The following is a 22,351-nucleotide window of genomic DNA, read 5'->3' on the forward strand; positions in this document are numbered from 1 at the left end:
CCAACAAATAACATTTGTGAAGCTTAAACTCGTTTGTTAATGACTCACACTTTCTGTTCATCCTTCTGAGCCACAGACGACAGTCTCTGTTATATCTTTGACTAATTTGGGACTAATTTAGCTCCTTATGGCTCAGTTATGGTTCTGGTAAATAGTAATGCTGCCTCGACATTCAGATACTTAATTAAAGCGTCTCAGTCAAGCCTGTTCTGTTATATAAAAGCATGTCCAGTTTTCACCCCTGCTCTGAAACTAAATATGAGTTTTAGCTCGCAGTAAGCCTACTGGGTCACCTCTGCTCTGGGCTTGTAAAACGTCTCTTAGTCCGCTTTATTGAAAACATTATACTTTCAGCTTTATTTTGATCACACAGTTGCCGTAAAATAAAATAACAGGAACTACTTCGTCTCATTACAGAGAAGAAATCAAGTCAAAACACTGCTGAATATAAAACAGACACAACAACGAGGTGATTTTCACGTTTGGTTTTATTTTATTTTTGTTTTTTTTATTGATGATATTATTTTTTTATTTATTTTTAGGTTTGCAGGAACAGAAAAAATTAAACCAATCAAAAGTCACATAAAGATGTGAGAACACTGTTCATGTAGTCCTTTATAATTTGTTTTAGGCACATTATCATTTTTCTATTAGGTTGATCTACAGAACATTTTCTACAATTCATTTAATTTACACTTCTATGCAAAGTAAATGTAGTTTTATTTTTAATCTACATGCTAATGATTATATAAATATTAAATTACTATTAGACTATTACCACTTTCACATGTTCGGGGGTTTTTTTTGTTTTTTTTGTTTTTGTTGTTTTGTTTTGTTGTTTTAATCGGAGCCTGGATTCATTATCCGTAACCCGCAATGCTTCATTTTGATTAACATAATATCTTCAGATGCTATTGCCGCACATCCTTCTCATTGGGTTTTTTGGACTTAAAAAAAACAAATAATTTTAACTTATTTAGCACTCATTTTTCCTCAAATATCCCGAAAACAAAAGGTAGCTGTAGTTATCATAATAATAATACAGACTGCGTTGTTACTCTGCTACCCTCTGTATCCTCCATGATTATAAAACAGTAAAGCTCGAACACAGACATCTCCTCCATTACAACAACAAAAAAGCAAACATACCCACGAATGTACAGAGAATTTAATGCAGAAATAGAGAATAAAATAATTATATGTTTAACATACAGCTGAAAGAAGCCAACAGCTGTCATTTACAGACCTTGCGGCATAGTTCTCAGAACCAGAATACTTTAATAACCCCGAAGGAAATGATGTTATATGCACATTACATTACTTTTCTACACTTCAGTTCAGAAAATATCCTCTGACCTCAAGAAGCTATTTTTTTTTCTTTTGAGCTCATTGTTTAAAGCGATTCTGTTTCCTGTTTATTTGTTTTACAGAGAATATCTCCTGCAAACCTCTTTATCTCACTGACAGTTCTGGATACTGGTCTCTCTCTGAGTTCATTTGAAACGATGCTTACCTCTTACTATTTGAAGATCTTTTAAAATATAACAATAATAATAATAATAATAATAATAATAACAACAACAACAACAACAACAACTTAAACTAATACTACTACTAATAATAATAATTTAAACTAATAATAATAATAATTTAAACTAAGAAGAAGAAGAAGAAACTACATGTTTATGTTTAGTTTGCGGCCTCCATCTGGGTCATCCTTCCCTTTCTTGGGCCTTATCCTTCTCTCCGTGCATCTTGGCTAACAGCTAGGAGCTTAATTTGCTTCTGCAGGAAAAAAAAGAAAGAAACAGAGACTGTAAGCAAATGAAATTAAAACAACTTTGCGAATGTAAAAAAAGAAAAGAAAAAAGTTTTTTTGTTTTTCCCCTCAAATCTTCAATTTCAGACAACCTGTAAATAAAGTCTAGATGAGGAATACTTTGCGCTTTTAGAAAGTTTTGGTTAATTTTCATTTCTGACCAATTAAATCGCAGAAAAAAGTGACAGTCACAGCAGGCTGATTGGCCACGGTCAGCATCAGTCATGGTTGGCTGAGTCTTGACAGCAAGGGCGTCGATTTGGCATGGACGGAAGGGACATGTCCCCACCAATATCCAGCGATTATTGAATTGTGTAAATCGGTTTGGCTCAGATTAAAGTTATTAGATTAGATTCTAATCTAATCTAATAACTTTAATCTGAGCCAAACCGATTTACACACGAACAAATAAAACACTGAAAAAGGCCAAACAATAACATGTTTAAGTTATTTGAAGTTTACACAACTACAATCTCGCCTGAAAATATGTTAAAAGTTTATTTCGCGACCCAGAAAGAGTAATAAGAGTAATATTAATACTAAGTAGCTGCAGTAGTAGCAGCTACTGTTGGAAACTGGAATTGGCTGGGCCAATCTAGGATATGGTTTTTCAAATTTGGGGAGAATGGTGGCTCCGGGAGATTTTCGGGAGGGGCACTGAAATTCGGGATTCTCCCGGAAAAATCGGGAGGGTTGGCATGTATGGCCTGGTATTGCCTGTAACGTTATTATGACGGACACATTTTATGAGTGAACTTGACTTTAAGTGACTTACAGGTTTCTTTGAAAAATACTTTCTTATATCCAGGTTCTTCCTTTTTGCTGCCATCCTCCTCTCCTCCTCGCAGCGCAGGCTTGCTGCTGCTAAAACTAAACAGAGCTCTCTGAAAGGCTCAGCCAATCACATTGGCCATATTTGTCACATGAGGTAGGACTCCAGTAGAGAACGTAATGTAACTCTTTCTGCACCGCTGGGTGAATGAGACGTTGACAGATCGTTTTTTCTTTCTATCGGGTTTGTTTTTCTTTACTCGAATAGATCAAATTATTGGTGGGGACAATTCAATAATCGCTGGATATTGGTGGGGACACGTCCCTTCCGTCCATGCCAAATCGACGCCCTTGCTTTATTAATCCCTCGGGAGGGTTCCTCCGGGGTTTTCACACAGGTGAATAAATGTCAAAGAGAAAACTGATTAAACAGAAGTGTGGATGGTCGAGAATTTACGCAAGCGTCCGCTTATATTTTATTTAGACAGCAAGGAGCAGACGGCAGAGGTGACGTAATTATGAAGGCTAGACCCCCCAATTTCACAGTCGCTCATTTCCGGTCTACCCGGCTTTCGGAGGACCCGGCCCACTTAGACCGCAAAGGCCGGGTCCTCAGGTGGACGCAGCCTCTGAATTTGGACACCCCCGGAACAGGCCGGTGACATTTAACTTATTTTTCCCGATAAGTAAACACTGTAAAAACCCCTTTGAATGTCTCCCTAATTCTGAGGTCTCAAGGTTGGCAAGTATGTGCTAGGCTTTGGCCCACATCAGACTAAAACTGTATGTAACCATGAAAAAAGTGTTGCCATGTCCACCAGGACAGTATAGTATAGACAGTAGTATAGACTCCTTCACATAGTGGACATTGAGTTGTTGTGTGGGGCACCAGTAGTCCATGTCTGTTGCTGTAACAGTAGTTCATGTTTAGAATAAAAAATCCCAGCTCACTGAGCTGATCGGGGCAATAGTGCCTAAAATGTTGCATAATTTTGCTGAGAGATCTTTTACTTTGTGGTAATCTTAGATGAGTAGTTTTATGGACAAAAACCAGCAGGTCATTCAGTGTTCCTTTAGTGCTAATGTGTAAGAGATGTTGGTGTACTGTAACTGAAGTAATGTTGTTAGGTCCTTAAAGTCATATTCTTTTATTGTCATGACTGTATCTTTTATTTTTGTATGATACCTGATTTATATGGAATATGGCTGAAGTAAACTAAAGTCTAAAATCAGTCATTTATTTAATAGTAATTTAACATTATATAATTCACATATAAAACTATGATTGTAATTTTAAATGGTTTAAAAGCATGTAGAATAGCATATGTAGGCAAGTATATTTCTCCTTTTTTTTTATCAAGAAGCAAAGACAAAAAGGAAAAAAAAAAAAGAAACAGCGCAGGGTTCAGTGGTTGAATCATCCGTCCCCACCAACGCCAAAACCAAATCTACGCCCTTGCTTGACAGCACTCTCTAGTTAGTTCCTGTTTGGACGCAGACCGACTGAAAGACTCGTAGGATTAACTAGGCCAAGCTCGACAGTCTTCGTTTTTTCTCAGCAAAATGATCAAAAGTGCCATTGTCCTCTTTTTATTTGTCTCGGTTTCTGCTGCTGGAGGTGAGCTGGGCCTTTATAATAATAACAAATGTATTTTAATCAATTCAAGTCGTTATTTATCTTAATTATATAACAGGAAAGCTAAGGATACAACGAATTTGCTCTTCTTCTTCTTATTATTATTATTTTTTGGCAAGTTTGCAAAGACCTATAATTTAATGATGGAATCCAGCTTATATCATCGTCGATGAAGATTTTTCTCCGTTTTGTTTTATAAACATCGTCTATTGGAAAACAAATAAATAAAAAAAAACTCTTTCGCGGTTTAGAAAATAAAAAAATATTCATTTCCTGTACGTGGACATGAAGCAGTGCATATATGAGAGAGGAAAATACTGTTCAGGGAAACGAAAATAATAGCATGAAATTAAGTTACAAAACCCGCATAAGATTCATGTTTAGGTCCTGGTGCGAATCCACCTAATGTCATTTTAATTACTTTTAAAAGAATCCCGAAAACTATCGTGAGAAACTGAATGAAAAATGAAATTAAAATAAAAATGCATCTTAAGAAAATCGAATAACTTTGTTTACATGGTTCTGCGACAGCTTTTAATCATAAGAACAATTGTTAAGTTGGACCTAAACGAAAACGCAAAACTTTACTGTCACTCCTCTAGGGCGTGGTCGGTGTCTGCGTCCTGGTGTTTTTCCTTTTGTAATCAGCAATAATAACTTAATATTAACAGTCGTGTCTGTGCATTCAAAGGGGTCGGGAACTCAGTTAGTTTAAAGCCAATAACTTCAGAATACATAAATTCTAATTCTAACTTGATGATGGACTTGCATGTAATACTTAATTTGTTCCTTGTCTTACAAGCCACTCAAATAATTTTTAGCTACACGTTTCACTTTACACTTACATTTATATCACAGTTTATTCTGCACTTAAATGCTTTATCTACCTTGCATCCCTGGCTAATTTAGAATCACCAGTTAACATGTCTTTGTATTGTGGGAGGAAGCTCACTCTTCTCATACTCTAAAACGCCAGCCTAAATTTAACTCAGGAACTTTCTTGCTGTGAAGCGACAGTGCTAAGCACTGCAGCATCGTTCATCTCATATCATAGCAAAGAACCGTCTGACCTCTGTCTGTTTTCTGTTACTTCTGTGTACAAAATGCTGTTTATCTGCAGTTTCAAGATTCTACAATGATCTTTCAAAGATGACCAAAGATGACCAAGTGTCTGTCTCTGTGGGAACCTGTTCTCATGACAGTTTCAAAGGCCAACTAGAACTCTGTCATTACTGTCACTTAAAGAAACAAAATACACACAGACATGACACGTACAGTTTCAAGATTCCCCAAAACAACAATTGTCACTTATTTGACCCACACACAATGACACACTTGACACCTGGGATAGACTCTCACAACGAACCTAAAAACGTCTGCATTCTCTATTCCCTATACTACATGCTCCCTGACTATTTTCTCTGTTCCTGGGTTACTCATAGGTTATACCCTGGTTATAAACTTACTCAGACCGTTTTAATAAAAAAGAAATTGTTAAAACATCATCAAATGTTATATTTAAAGAAAGAAAAAAAGAAAAAAAAACTGTCACATTTAAAACAGCTGTTCCACCCCAGCTCCATCAACCCCTTCATGCCCTAAATGTGGCGTTTTTATCATTTAAACCAGGAGCATTTAATTTCACGTACGTGGTCGTGCATTGATAAGAGGTAAAAATCATAAAACAAACAAAAAACAATGCGAGGGGCGGTGTGGACAAACGCGGAATACAAGTGAAAATCAGCCTATATCTTAATTTTGATGTAACATTTGGCTTAAGTGAGCAACCCCACAAAGTCATAGAGGACATACCGGGCTTTCCATTCATGTCGTACGTGTTTAGGTGGCCTCATACAGCTCCAAAGAGGGAGGAATATACAAAAAAGTCCAATGGTAAATTTTACGCTTCTCATGTTCCCAAAGAGTCCAGTATTATTTTAATGATATTTAAATCATCACTGAAAACTAGTATGGAAATTGTTAAAGTGTGTTAACCATTTGAAACCAAATTAAAATGAAAACCAGTGCAAAACATCGAACTAAAATAATAACTCTGTGAAAAAAAACAAAAAAAACAATTGAGTTTAAGGTTACGCTGAACGAAAATTTCAAAGGCTGTTCAGCAGTTAAAGAGTTTTCATCTTACCGTCAGAGGCTGAAGCCAAACTTAGGCACAAAAGCTGCTGTCCACTCTGAAACGTGGACAGGGGGTGCCGAAGTGTTTTCAGCTCTTCGTTTGTGGCTGCGGTAACTATCGTTTCTGTGAACGACAGAACAGATGAGCTTCACGGAGATTTTTCCGTGTGCCCTCAGAGGCAACGGCACTATTTACGATAACAGCAACGCCCCGGTCACTCTTCCTGTTTGTGATCTACACTGAAAAAAAGGGATTGGCCATCTCTTGGATTTACGTAAACATCTTGCGTGTATTTAACATAAGTGCCTCATGCTTTAAAGTTAAGTGTATAGTGTAGAAACTACATGATATGCAGAGATGCTAGATTAAATTGTTCATATCATGTTCGAGTGAAGTAAGTCAATAACCTTCAGTCTCGTACTTTTTGGATCGTGGTTTCAGGAAGGCATCCATCTCAGTCAAATCGAAGAAATTGGGTGGTTGTTACATTAAAAAAGTCTAACTTGTAATTTAAACACAATAATATCATGTTTCTATAAACGTAATTAAATCATGAAGGATCTGTACGAAATTCAACAACTTCATTTGTTCTTGTTGAGATGACATGATACAATCTAGTAAGAGTGGTTAGTTGCTGAACTCATGAAATTCACAAGATTGCACGAGATGTCAAACTGCAGGAAAATCACTGGAGTTATAAGAGGCAGATAACTACATGCACCACGTGTATGCTATTGCTATTTATTGTGGTTTAACCTGTCAAGGACAAAAACGTACAAAAAAAATTCTGCCTCAAGCCTTGAAATCATAGCTTTCCTGCTTTTGTTAAGACTGGATTGGTGGCATGGTGGTTAGTGCTGTTGCTTCACAGTAAGAAGATCCTGGGTTCAAATCCACAGTCTGGCTAGTTTGCACTGGTTTCTCTGTGGGTATTCTGGTTTCTTCCCACAGTTAAAAGTCATGCAGTTGTTAGAGTTAGGTTAATTGGTGATTCTAAATTACCTGTCAATGTAAGTGCAAATGGTTGTTTGTGATAGACTTATGAGTTGTCCAGGGTGTACCCTGCCTTGTAACCTAGCACTTCAGGGTTATTTCCCAGCCCCCCTGCAACCAGGATAAAGATAGGAGGATGGTAGTTGTTGTACATCCATTCAATTTTTATGGTAACCAGGATCTAGACTTTGTTGAACATTATATAATATGACGAGAACATGTAGTAGTTACGTGACCTAGTATTGGGGTAAAAGTTATTGAATAGTGTTGAAATAAAATGACAAAATTGTGAAGGATTAAAATATTCCAAGAGCTCAACTTACTTCATCTAAACATGTTTCAATCGCGTTTTATGAACACAAAATGCACATGTTTATTGAATATGAAAAAGTTGTGTTGATTGAACTCAATTGTTTAAGTTTCTGCCAAAGCAAAACATTTGTGTGCAACCGATGTCCACTATTGAATCAAGTAAATCCAACATGGCCTTTTTTTCAGTGTAGGTCTGCTGGCGAAGGTGACTTCTGCATTCAGTGGACAGCTTCACATCAGCAGAGCAGATTCAAACCTCATCTAATACCTGATCAAATGATTCAACATGAGCGTTTTTAAGTGTGTTTTGATTAGAGCGACATGCCGAGTAATAATGCTCATTAATGCTGATGTTAGTGTAGCTGAACGTAAAGGAGATCGTAGTGGTTATTGGCTCCATGTGAGGCAGTCTTTGTGAAACATTGAGTCGTGAGAACATCGTTCATTTCTTTCATCTGTCACCCATATGTACTTTTGGGATTTCCTTACCTGGATGATTGAGCACACATCAATACAATATAACCACTAGCTGACACTGTCCTGAAATTCTACTGTGCTGGACTCATATGTTTCATGCTTCTCTTTGAGTGTTTTTGTATCCAGCCCATCACAATAATCACTGGTCTAGAAATGAAAAGTTGCACTTTAACCTTCGTGACCTCTCTGCTCTGTGTTGTTTCCTCTTTCAGACCCAAAGACCCAAACAGCTAAGCCTGGAGAGAACGTCATTCTGACATGTCGAGCTCCAAACAACAACATCAGAGTTTTAGAGTGGAGCAAACCAGACTTGGAAGGTAACTGTGTCCTTTTTTATGACAAAGGGGTCATTGTTACCACCAACCAGCATCCATCTTTTAAGAACCGGGTGGATCTGCAGGACAGACAGATGAAGGATGGAGACGTGTCTTTGATTCTGAAGAATGTGACGATTAATGACACTGGAACATACGAGTGTGGTGTCATCCAGAAAGCTACAGATGGTTTGAAGCTCCTCTGCAACATCACGCTGAGAGTTGTCGTTCCTCCAGGTGAGTGAGTAGAGTTGAGTGTGTGTGTGATCAGAGGTGAAGCTGCTTCCTGGTTGTTGATGTTTGTTTCTAAAGATGTTGTTGATGAGACTTTGTAGAAAGCAGCTGGTCTGAGTGATGTGATCAGAGTGCAGTAGATAATGTCTGACAGCAGTTTGAAGAGGAAATGGATTCTGTTCTGTTCTTCACTCATCACCTACCTGACAGCTGACACCTCACACCTGTTTCTCACCTGCAGGTCAGACAGGAGGACACACAGAGGATGGACCTGTTGGACTGATAGTTGGTCTTCCAGTTGCTGTTTTTCTTCTTTTTGTTGTTGTTGTTGGTTTTCTGATCTATAGAAAACATCAGAAAGGTGTTTTATAACTGAACTGTTAAAAAAAGGAAGAAGGCAGGAGGACACACAGAGGCTGTCTGTTGGACTGATTGTCAGTCTGTCATTTTCTGCTGTTCTTGTTCTTGTTCTTGTTGCTGCTGTTGTCGGTTTTCTTTTCTATCAAAAACAAAGGAGTGTTTTATAGCTCAACTTTGAGAATCCTTCTGTTCTTTTCAATGTTTTCTTTGAAAATCAATAATTATCCTAACACAGAAACAGAGGATGCTGAATTTTAATCTGTCAGATGACAAACATGTCTAGATTTCATTTTGATTTAGCTTTTCTCTGATTATTATAAAACATCTTTAGACTATTATATCAACTTCAATTTACTATATTACAGTCCAACATTAGAAACAGTGGCTCTATTTATTCAGCTTTCCGGGTTAGCTGCTCATCTCAGTGTAAAAGTTCAAAGCAAATTCTTTGAGAAGTTCTTTATATTTCTGCCTCACTTATATGATGAACATCCAGGAGTTCCTATTATCAAACAAAACACATCAAACAAAATTTAGAGATGTTTTTTTTTTTTTGGTGTTTCTCCACAGAAATTTTTCAGAGTGAACTCATTTCAAACAAAAGCTCTCATGTTGTTCATAGTTTGATTTTACTCAGTATTCATGAGTTCAGTGTCTCGTATGTTGCAGTATCAGAATCATTTCAAGTTCAGCTGTTTGTAAGATCAAACTTTTTCTGTGAGATTTGAAACAAACTAATCCTCATGTAGAGATCAGCTGTTACAGTATAATTACTGTCACACATACCGAACCAACTGACAACAGATACACTGTGTGTGATGAAGAAAAGACGAATTACTGTAGATTATAGACGATCAATAATCTGCCCGATAGTGTTCAGGACTCACTGGTCAGCTACAGCTGAATAAATGTTATGATGGACAGTGTTATGAAACCAAAGTGAAGGTAATTATTTTCATGTAGCTGCAGAGTCAGAGGTTTCCTATGGAGGACCACAAGAGCCACGCGCATCGAAATAAAAATTTCTGTGCTTTAATAATGAATTGTAGAATAAATTCTGCAATTGTAAATTCATTTTTGAATTCCAATTTAATAAACTGCATTTCAAAATCCTTTTTCCAATTGCATTTCAAAATCCTTTTTCCAATTGCACTTTAATAAACTGCATTTCAAAATCCTTTTTCCACCTGCAATTTAATAAACTGCAGTTCAAAATCCTTTTTCCACCTGCAATTTAATAAACTGCAGTTCAAAATCCTTTTTCCACCTGCAATTTAATAAACTGCAGTTCAAAATCCTTTTTCCACCTGCAATTTAATAAACTGCAGTTCAAAATCCTTTTTCCACTTGCAATTTAATAAACTGCAGTTCAAAATCCTTTTTCCACTTGCAATTTAATAAACTGCAGTTCAAAATCCTTTTTCCACCTGCAATTTAATAAACTGCAGTTCAAAATCCTTTTTCCACCTGCAATTTAATAAACTGCAGTTCAAAATCCTTTTTCCACCTGCAATTTAATAAACTGCAGTTCAAAATCCTTTTTCCACTTGCAATTTAATAAACTGCAGTTCAAAATCCTTTTTCCACCTGCAATTTAATAAACTGCAGTTCAAAATCCTTTTTCCACCTGCAATTTAATAAACTGCAGTTCAAAATCCTTTTTCCACCTGCAATTTAATAAACTGCAGTTCAAAATCCTTTTTCCACTTGCAATTTAATAAACTGCAGTTCAAAATCCATTTCCCTTTCCTGTTCGCTCCAGGATTAGCTGCTGGATTAGCTGCTGGATTAGCTCTTCGATTAACAACTTGCTGGAGGCTATTCAAATTAGCCACACCGTGGGATGTAAGGAGCTCTCTGATTGGTTGGTCAGACACAGGCTGTCTGCCAGCCTGGATTTTTCTAGCTCATAGCTTCGCCCTGCTACAAAGCGTGTGTGCTTGTACAAAGGCCGTTCAGCGTCAGGATTTACACTCGGCTCGACACGGATATGTGAAGAATGAAGGGACCCTGCAGCGAAACGGAGAGCCAACCTCTGACTGAGTGCCTGTCTACACAGTCTGACCACCTGTTGAAGGTAAGGTGCTAACGTGGCTAACGCTAGCATCACCGCACGTAGCCCCGTTATTTTAAGGTCATCTTAGCTAATGAAAGTTTTACGTCGCAGCTGTACGAGCTAGCTACGTGTTTTGTAAGCTGCTGTGCTCTTCACAAATAAAGCTGGAAGCAGCTCAGACTGTTAGAACCAGCACTGAGGCCTGTTACATTTATACGGTGTTAGAGCAATGGCTGCAACCTACAGCCTTTAAACTAGCGATTACAATGCTGACAGTAAACTCGTCAGTCCAGATGTTACCACATTACTCTATGGTACTTAGAGCAGCTGTCAGTTCTCTCATTCCTTATATCAAGACTGGAGATCACACTACTGATTTCAGTTCATTTAATATGTGAGTGCACAGATTCATTCTCAACTGGACATAAACGATGATCAAAGGTTGTATATATGATGAATTCATCAAATCCCAGCCTCTAACACAGTGCGCTGAATCTTAGCTTTGAATGTCCAGTATATTCTAATCAGTGCAATGTAAGCATTCACTGAACCTACAGTATCTACACCTGTGTGGTAAAGATAGATAATGAAATTTAATTATTAATACAATATACATCATGAGAAACGAAAGCTGAAATTGATTCGGTTTAGTACTTGTCTCTGTATGCTCTGTGATTATAAAGGCCTTAAATTCTGTGATGTATACTGTAAATGATTTTCACAGAGGTCTTAAAGTACTTAAATCACTGCTGATAGTCTGGTTGTTTATATTTTCACGTTTTTGTGTCTGTAGGGCTGTTTGATGACGATTTGGACTCCTCTGGGAGACGAGGACACACCCACATCTGTTCCATACTGCAGCCATTGATGGTGTTACGGCTCTGAGTCAGCTTTGGGCCATCAGACGCACACACTGGAAAACCAGCGCCTGGACTTCATGCATGGAAATGGATTTTGAACTGCAGTTTATTAAATTGCAGGTGGAAAAAGGATTTTGAACTGCAGTTTATTAAATTGCAGGTGGAAAAAGGATTTTGAACTGCAGTTTATTAAAGTGCAACTGAAAAAAGGATTTTAAAATGCAGTTTATTAAAGTGCAATTGGAAAAAGGATTTTGAAATGCAATTGGAAAAAGGATTTTGAAATGCAGTTTATTAAACTGGAATTCAAAAATGAATTTACAATTGCAGAATTTATTCTACAATTCATTATTAAAGCACAGAAATTTTTATTTCGATGCGCGTGGCTCTTGTGGTCCTCCATAGTTTCCTCTCTGATCTGTGAAATATAAAAAGAAACATTTCCATAAAAATATTTATTTAAATGTGATTTATTCTGATGTTAAGAAACACCAGTGAAAAGTGCAAGTACAGTACTGATCTCTAAAAAATTTTAAGAGATGCAAATTTGAGATGGTTTTAAAATTAGATCATTTCTGACTTATGATACTATGGTTCTTCATAGATTCAGATTTCAAAATATTGGAGTCAAAATAGTGTCAAAATACTGGAAATTCCAATATTTTGTTCTTTTTGGATAACGTTTTGACCAACTTTTTTATTGTCATTGTTAGTGCTGGGCGATATGACGATATATATCGTGTGGACGATAGAAAAGTTTCTATCGTGCCATTTGTCTTCTATCGTTTCTATCGTTTCTAACCCGAATTTTACAAATTATTACATAAAATATATCATTAACCCTTTAAAACCGGTCGGAGCAGGCAAACTCCGTTTTGCCTAACTATTTTTAAATCCCTGTAGAACTGTAACCAGGTAAGGTAGCGCAATAATGGTTTTTTTTGCATATGAAACGGTAGGAGTTGTACTTACATCTTATTCCATTAGCTTGCCCTAGGTCACGGTTTCCTTCCACACATAGCTTTGCAAAAATTGCATAAAAAGCACTTCCAGCAACAAAAACATAATATTCCAGAAACAGGCTTTGCCGATCCGATCAGCTGTTCATAACACTTCCTACGTTGGAATATAACTCAGCGCGAACTATCGCATGTCCGCCATTACATGTCCGAAACCGGAAGTGATGTCATTTTCGCGGAAAATGTAGTTTTTTAAGCTTCAAAGCCTATGTTGGTGTTTTTAAAAGTCATGTTTGACTTTATGTTCTTCTGTATCGTTTCTGGGATGCTTAGAAGTCAAATTACACTGCTGTAAATCGTTTATTTTGATGCAAATGCTGTGTTTTTGCAAATTTGCATTTATTTATTTTCATTTTTCCTGTAGTATATAAAAATTAGTGTATCTCAAAAATAAAACTATGAAGACACTCAAAATAAATCAATTTTAAGATAAGCTCTGGTGGACTTGGTTCTATGGTAGGTCTTAAAGGGTTAAATAGCCTGTGCAAATATATTAATGTTGTCTTCTCACTTTACATACTCTTAACTTTATGCAAGAGAAAATAAAGTATAAAAAAATGACATTTTTCACAAAGAAACTCTGTCTTGTGGTTTTGCGACATGGTGCTGCTTTACATGCACCCGGATTTGCGACATGCTTTACAGTAACTCAAAACAAAGACTGCACCCTCTCCACTCGCTGTTTAAAGACTGCATACTTTCCAGATGACCACAGGTCAGGTGGTATATCGTGATATATATCGTTATCGTGATATAAAATAATTCATATCGTGATAAATATTTTTTCCATATCGCCCAGCACTAGTCATTGTACAGTTGCTTGCATAACGAAATTAGGTAGCAAGACCACAAAAGTGTAAAAGTAAAGAAAATAATATACCAAAAAAGAAAAAACACAAGGGCATCATAATAAATACAATAAATAACTAAGAGTGGAAGGGCTATGGTCAGTAAGGATAGGGATGGTAAATGCACATCTGCCAAAATATTGCACAGGGAATGGCAGCAATATAGTCAATAGTAGCAACAGAATGACTGTATGGGAGAAGTCTACTCACACTCTTAATTTGTATAAAGAGTTCTGACAGCCCACAGGTAGAAGTTGTTCTTGAGTCTGTTGGTTTTGTACCCAATGGATCTGAACTTTTTTCCAGAGGGCAGGATGTTAAAGAGGTGGTGGTTAGGATAGGGGGTAGTGTTTTATAATTGCCCTGACTCTGGAGAAACATGTGATCGGTCAGTATGAAAGTTTTTGATCAATGCACATGGACCAAGTTTGTCAGCTTGGCTAAAAGAATGTCTGGAATAACGGTATTAAAAGCCGAGCTGAAATCAGTGAAGAGCATCTTTACTGAGAGTCCCAGGACTCTTCAGGTGATGCTGAACAGAGTGGAGGGCAGTGGATGCCCTCCACTAAGACCAAGACTATCTACTGCTATTTGTTTTTATTTTATTTTTTTGTGTTACCGCTATAGTTGGTCAGTGAAGCATGAGAAATAAAGGAAAATGTCAATTTCTTCATTTTGTGAATAAAACTTTAAACAACAAATATTGATACAAGTATTTCATTTTGCAGTATTGTGAAATTCAACGTTCAGAAATTGTCATTAAGTGTTTTTTACAATGTAAAGTTTTTGTAATTTTATTTCATTTTTATTATTAAGATGTCATTAAATATTATACTTTTTTCAGATTTTAACTTGTCAATTCTCTGTATTTTTTATATATAAGAAGCTAACATTTCACAGTGCTCATTATATATATATACATTCAAACTTTGAATCATACCATTTTTATGCAAATCAGCAATGGTCGGCAGAAACTGTTCTAGAAATTTGATGATTTCAGATGACCCTGTTGTAAAGAATAAACATTCTTGCTGTGAAGTTAACACAAGCTCAACGTGTGTGACTCTTCTATTCTTTACTACAGCAGAACATGTTGCAGCACAGGACACTAGTTGTCCTCTGCAGACTTGGTGAAACAACACATACATGCAGTTTTATAATCACTGTGATATTAACTAAAATGATTAAAAAAAACACTTTCTGGGTCAAATTTGAACTTTTATGTTGTGTACAGATGATCTGGAGACAGAATTGAATATTTTGGGCTGCTCTGGCAACCGTAGAGGCCATTTAGATCGTAATACGTCTCAGTGGTTTTCTCACCAGGAGGGCCAGTGTTCAACCAGAACTTCTGCCAATACAGCTTAGATGAAATGGTGAACTTGGTCATCAGTGTGGCTTTTAGGTCTTCAGTGTATCATGCTCCTTCCCCATCTATTATAGTGTAAACCTCCACTATTTTCCCAGATAGCAAAGGAGCCAATCAACAAGTCCACTGTCTCTCTGGGCATCTCCAACATATTCTAATATAAGCCTCTTAAAACATCAACGTTTTAGTATATTTCTTGGACTTTGGGGGAGTAACACATGTGTTAAGTGTTTTACATTATGTAATAATTTCTCAGAAACAAGACATTTTTCGTTTCACTGACACATGGCTTTAACCTGGGCAGGTCGAGGTGGGGAATAGTTGGTTTCAGAATCCCTTTCTGAATTCAAACATGAGATCTCAAATCAACTTTTATTCCTTTTTATTGAACTTAACAAGTTTGGTTTGTTCGGTTTGTAGGAGACTTTGATCTTTCTTCTAATTATACTGCCAACAAATTTCGTAATCATAATTAAAATCATTTAGGGCAAAATGTTAATTGTTCTTCTGATGACAGCTGGGATACCCTGTTGGGATACCTGGGAAAACCTTGTTTTTACTCTTAGCCTATCCTAAACTTAACTTAGCAGCTACATTTCCAGCCATTTCTCTTATTTGTCCATGCCATGACAGCCTCTTGATAATATGGCCCCTCAAAATAGATGTTAGAAGTCTTTCCCATTGAATCAGTGAAATTAGAAGAGATTGCAGAAGCTGAACAGGAGTGAAAAAAAATACAAACCTCTATATATAAATATAACCTCTGTACTGCAAGGAAATGAAGGATTTTCCGAGTCATGCACCACCAGTCAAAAGTTTGGAATCAGCTTCTCATTTCATGATTTTTCTTTATTTTCATGACTATTTACATTGTAGATTTTCTCATTGAAGGCATCAAAATTATGAATAAACAAATATGGAATCATGTAGTAAAACAAAAAAGTGTGAAAGAATTCAAAACATATTTCATATTTTAGGTTCTTCAAAATAGCCAACCTTTGCTTTGATTACTGCTTTGCCCACTCTTGGCATTCTCTCGATGAGCTTCATGATATAATCACCTGAAAGAGATGCTTTCGTAGAGATGCTGAGCACTTGTCGGCACTTTATCTTCACTCTGGGGTCCATCTAATCCCAAACCATTTTGCTTAGGTGTAGATCAGGTGACTGTGGAGGCCAGGCCATCTGGCACAGAACTCCATCATTTGTGAGTCTCATTTAGTCTTACTTAAGAAACCTCACTAAAACCAGAACTTCACTGGCACTCAATAATGTGCTGCTAAAGCCACTTTAATTTTCTCCCATCTCATTTACTGTAAGTCACTTTTCTCATAAAATACTGCTTAAATCTCAGTTGTATAGGTTAGCATTTCTCTACCCATTATCTTAACAATTCCTTTTTGTAAATCTAATCACCAGGTCATAGATAGCTGTTAATAATGTGCTCACTGATTTGATGAAGGATGAGTCAAAATGTAGTATGGCTGTTTCTCTAACTCTAAATCGTAAGAGCAAGCACATAACTGTGGTTTTGCAATAAAAAGATGCAGAATGGTAATGATGGTTTTAACTTTCAGAGAGGAAAAAGGGATGAACAGGGTGTGTTTGCAGAAGTGTGTTTCCACATTGCGTGACACGACCACTCCATTACACCATCAGCTGATCCTGTACTCGATAAGGCTATTTTGAATTTCAAATGTGAAGGCAAATGTCATTTCAAACTTCTCCCTTCCATCGCAGTCTAATTTTACTGTTGCCTCAGCAACCATGCTTTATGTAAAGTATGAAACAAAGCCTTTGGTGAAGGTTTTCTGTGTTTAAAAAAGCATTTACATAATACACATTCATGACAGTCTGCACAGTTTTCTACCAAGGAAACTGTTAAATGATATTTAAAAGTATTCCTTCATCCTCCTTAATCCACATATGTGCCTCTTAGAATTATCATGATGTGGAAGATGAACTTTATGTTTTCATTTACATTGTCACAAATCACAAACAAAGACTTATATGAAACTGTGAATCGCCCACCGCTGGTCATTAAAAATAAAGCAGGTGTAAGGCTTCCCTTACCAAAGCTTGAAGCTACAGCCATCTTTTATCCTGTTTGCGCCATAGAATCAGTAGTGACAGTCACAGTGTGAGAGCAGCGAGCATTTGCTAGACTGTTTACAACTGTCTCACATTCACTACTTTTGTAGGTTTGTAAAATCCTGTCTTGGGCAATAAACTAACTGCATGTTTTGTTTTTCTGAATAATCCAGTGATTCTGACCTCTGTAGATTTTGTTTTGAAGCTTTTAATGTTGTCAGACAAACATGATACTGATGAAGCAGATATAAACTGATAGACTGCATTGTGTTGGTTGGTTAATAAACTGGCTCTGTTTTCTAAAAGGCAATATAAGTAGACACAAACATGCCTCACTTCCACCCCACTGAGTCTATGCAAATCATGCTTACAATATATACAAACATCAAAATAGTGATGTGTTTTCCCTAAACAGCCACTGAAACAATGAGGAGAAGTATACTCAAAACTGAACTAAACGGACAATGAGTTTTAATATTCAAATTCCCAGTAAGATAAATCAGTTACACAATACATATTCATAAAAAAAAAAAATATTTCCAAAATGTCTGAAAGTACAATTTGCAACCTTAAAAATTACAATATACCCAAAATCAGTGAACAAACACAGGTGTTCCATCCCTATTTAGCACAAAAAACATGGGTGATCTATATGACTGTATGGTATATAAAAAGAATCAGATGAAAATAACTGACTCTTTAGATCAATATTTTTCTTATTAAAAGTAATCAAAACTGTTTTGGGGACTTTTACCCTTATGAGTTAATACTTAGTAAAACAACATACACCAAGTCTAAACAAAGACTTTAAAGGGGGAATGTGTCGCATCTCTGAGTGTGAATCCCCACATATGTGACTCACAAATGGTGTCCTGCTGATTAATGTCCCACTACAACAGTGACATATGGAAGCTTTGTGTAACATAAATTCAATAAGAAATAATAATAATTAAAAAACAAAAAATAAAACATAGTTTTAAGGAAGTTCTTTACCATTATATCTCAGCTACACTTACTCTGATCCTCATCACGACTCTCTGTCCACACAAAGAAAGAAATAAATGAGCTGGTGTTTACACTTTTGCTTAATACATTTCTGCAGCTCGTCTGTTATTCATGCTGTGAAGAGAATTTATTTTTATCATATTGATTTAAAGCCAGTGTCATAGCAAGCTATCTTCAACTAGAGGGCACTCTAACAATTCTGACAAAAAATTCTTAGGAATGTTTCCATAACCAGCTCTCCCCGGATACTCTGGCTTCCTCCCAAAGACATGCACTCAGTGGGGATAGGTTAATTGGAAACAATGTGTGAATTTGAGCGCGAATGGTTGTTTGTCTCTGTGTGTTAGCCCTGCGACAGACTGGCGACCTGTCCACCCCCCTCCTTACCCTGAAAAGGATAAGTGAAGGGGATGGATGGATGTTTCCATCACCTTATTGGATCAGTCCCATGATGGATTAGAGTAGTTCTCACAGAAAAAGAGGGTCAGACAGACATGTTGTACCTAATAAAGTGTCTAGTAAATGTAAAATATGAAATACTCATCTTTTTATATTTTATCAGTCTGAGTGTGTCAAGTTTTTTCCTAAATAATTCTCAGTAACATTAAAAAGATCAGCTTTCAAAACAAACTTTACTTTTTAAATCTTTTTAAACCTAAAAACTGTGCAGAAGCTCCTTTTTGATCGGACCTACTGCAGCTATGTTTCATTGTGACCTCATGGTGGCAGTGTTGTTCCAACACTATGCCTACACTCAGAGGACTATGGATGGGGTCTTCAGTAAATGTCGTGAATCCTGAAAATGTTCTTTTTTTTTACTGTTCATAACAAAGTGTGTTTAAGTCAGTGACTTTAAAAAATCTATTTCATAGTCAGTAGCAGACTGTCTGAACAGACTGAAGTTTCCTCCTCGTTTTCTGATCCTTTCAGAGGCTCTTGACAGGTTTTGGTTTCAGTCACATGAGCTGCTGAGCACTGAAACTACAAGAGATTCACTGTCAACTTCTAAATCTGACTACTTAAGATTGTTGTAAACATCATCAGCATGTGTCCTCGACACAGACTTTTGTAGAGATGATTCACAGCCAGCCTGATTATTCATGGTGCACTGACCCAGCTGTCTGTGACAGAAAACTGACCTCACTCAGCTTTCAGAGATCCAGGTACAGGTTGGGACACAGGATATGTGATATTTAGATTTAAGAAGATCTCCTAAGTCTTCAGTCCATCTTCTTCCACTTACCCTTGTCAGGGACATGGGGGGCTGGAGCCTAACTAGTTACCACAGGGTGAGAGGTGGGGTACACCCTGAACAGGTCGCCAATCTGTCACGAGGTTAACACAGAGACACACAACCACATTCACATGTATAGGTAATTTAGAACAAGATAGGGGAAAGAAAAAAACTGGATACAGTGACATGAAATACAGACTTTCAAAGTAAAACAGGAAACACATGGACTGAACTCCAGACATGTAAACTTAACAGACTGCGGAAAGGTTTGCAGTAGGAGGGACAGATGGGTTTCCTATTAGAGTGGGATTACATCAGAAATTGACTCTAAGCCTCTTCATGTTCGCAGTAGTGATGGACAGGCTGGCAGATGAAGTCAGGCAGCAGTGATGTTTGCTGAGGACATTGTGATTTGTAGTTAGAGGAGGGAGATGTAAGAGAGCCTAGAGAGATGGAGGTATGCTCTGAAGAGAAGAGGAATGAAAGACAGAATACAAGTGTGGAAGAGCAGAAGATGGATATGACAGTGAAGATGCATGAAGAAGAGGTAGTGATGGTAGATCAGTTTAAATACATGGAGGGAACCATACAAAGCAAAGATTCAAAGAAAGGGTGACAGTATAGGCAGGATGCAGTGTGTGTAGACATGTGTTAGCTGTGATTTCTGACAGAAGGACAGCAGCTAAAGTTAATATTAAAGTTTACCACCTAGTGAGGAAAAGATTTCAGATTTTATGGAAAATCTGAACACTCCCTATGAATTGTGTACATCAATAAGACTTGTTTTATTAGTCTTTCTATAATCACCTGAATACAATAAAAAATAATGAAAAAAATCAGTATTACATGTTTGAACATTTTCTATTTATGAGAATTTGCTATCATCACCTCTGTGACCTTTAGTTTTACTGTAAGTGATGAGCCATGAAGCAGAATTCCAAATATGTAGTATCAGAAGTAGCAGCTAAACTTCATAAAATATACTGTAAGCATATTGCTAAAAATAACTGCACCAGTGTTGTGTTTTATTGACCTTTATCCTGTTTGAATCTGGTGTGTGTGAAACCTGCTTCCTCTGCAAGGTTCATGGTTTCTATCATTATTTACACTCTCCTCTGTGTTTGTGTGATGGTCCTGTCAAGGTTTGAGTTTCAGTGTTTTTTAAATCGTGGTGAAAAATGCTCAAACTTTGGGTAATTAATTTATATTTTCTTCTCTTGCAGGTTCAACGTGTTTATTATTGTAGAAATGACTATGAATAACCTTTATTTTAACCCAAATGTGTCTGTAGATGAACCCACATTTGTCTCTAAACTACACAAAAACAAGTATTTATGCTTTAATTAAAAAGAATCAGTAACTGCTAAATTCAAAACAAATAGTTTAAATAGCTACATTGCTATAACATCTACAGGCAACAAAAATCACCAACCACTTTCTAAAAATGGTCTTACTCTGGTGTCGAGTGGCACTGAATCGCTCCAATAACTGAGGTCAGGCACAGACAATAAAACGAGTGTGCAGCTCTTGGCTGAACTAAGAATCTGACAGGACACTAAACTGGTGTAAAGGATGGAGGAATCCCATCATCGTGTACATTTCATACTCCGTATTTAGAGCAGAGTGTCACAAAAAAGCTGCTGTTTATTTCTAACATTCATGTTAACAATGAAGAACAAATAACAGTTCATGCATTGCACAATGTTCTCTGTGAGATTCACATAGCAGACCTAGCAGGTGTGTCTAAAATTGTGGCCAGTGAGTGTATGCACTGTGTAAAAAGTCACAAAATAATAGGAGCAAGTAGGTGGCAGCAGAAGAGCTTCAGTTTGCTCAACAAGTGATGGTTTTCATCACCTTGAGTCTGGCCTCAGTTTGACTGCCTTCAGCAGGCCTCATGTCCCATCAGTGATATATTAATACATAGTAAAATATGAATCTCTGTGTTGCTCTTAAAATGGACGAACAGATAAATACAGTGGTGAGAAATAGTTTTTTCAGCTGAGGCAGCTCTCTAAAGTAAAATCTTTTATTTCTTTTTGTGACTTGAGAGAGTCTTACATGCATTTGTGACCACTCGCTTTGATTATTGTAATGGACTTTATATTGGTATTGATCAGGCTTCACTATCACGCTTGCAAATGGTCCAGAATGCTGCTGCTCGCCTGTTCACAGGGTTACGCAAACATGAGCACATTAACCCTGTTCTTGCCCTCTTACACTGGTTGCCTGTCCATTTTAGAATTCATTTTAAAATTTTATTGTTTGCTTTTAAAGTTTTAAATGGCCTGGCTCCTTCTTACCTGTCAGACCCTCTACACCTGTACACTCCACAAAGGTCGCTTAGATCATCTGACCAGTCACTCCTCGCTGTCCCCTTGTTTAGACTGAAACATTTGAGGGACCGAGCTTTTGCTGTTGTGGCCCCCAAATTATGGAATAAACCGCCCCTCCATATTACGCTGGCCCCAACACTTGAAATGTTTAAATCACTTCTAAAAACACTCTTTTTTCAAAGGCTTTTTAGGAGTAGTACCAGAGTCAGCTTGTAGTCAGCTTTAGAAAGCTGATGGTCACTCTTAATCTTTTTATTTTGTTAATTTTATTCATTGTATGTTTTATTGCCTATTTTACTCATGTTTTAATGTTTTATATATATACTGATTTATTTTTATCTTCTTTTTCATTTGTATATTTATTTTATTGTTATTTATATTTATTTCTTTGTCTGCTTAATGTATGGTTTTTAACTGTTATCTCTGTTTATATTTGGAAAGCACTTTGGTCAACTTTGTTGTTTTTAAAGTGCTATATAA

Source organism: Oreochromis aureus, linkage group 3 (genome assembly GCF_013358895.1).
Source record: "Oreochromis aureus strain Israel breed Guangdong linkage group 3, ZZ_aureus, whole genome shotgun sequence".
Classification (NCBI taxonomy): domain Eukaryota; kingdom Metazoa; phylum Chordata; class Actinopteri; order Cichliformes; family Cichlidae; genus Oreochromis; species Oreochromis aureus.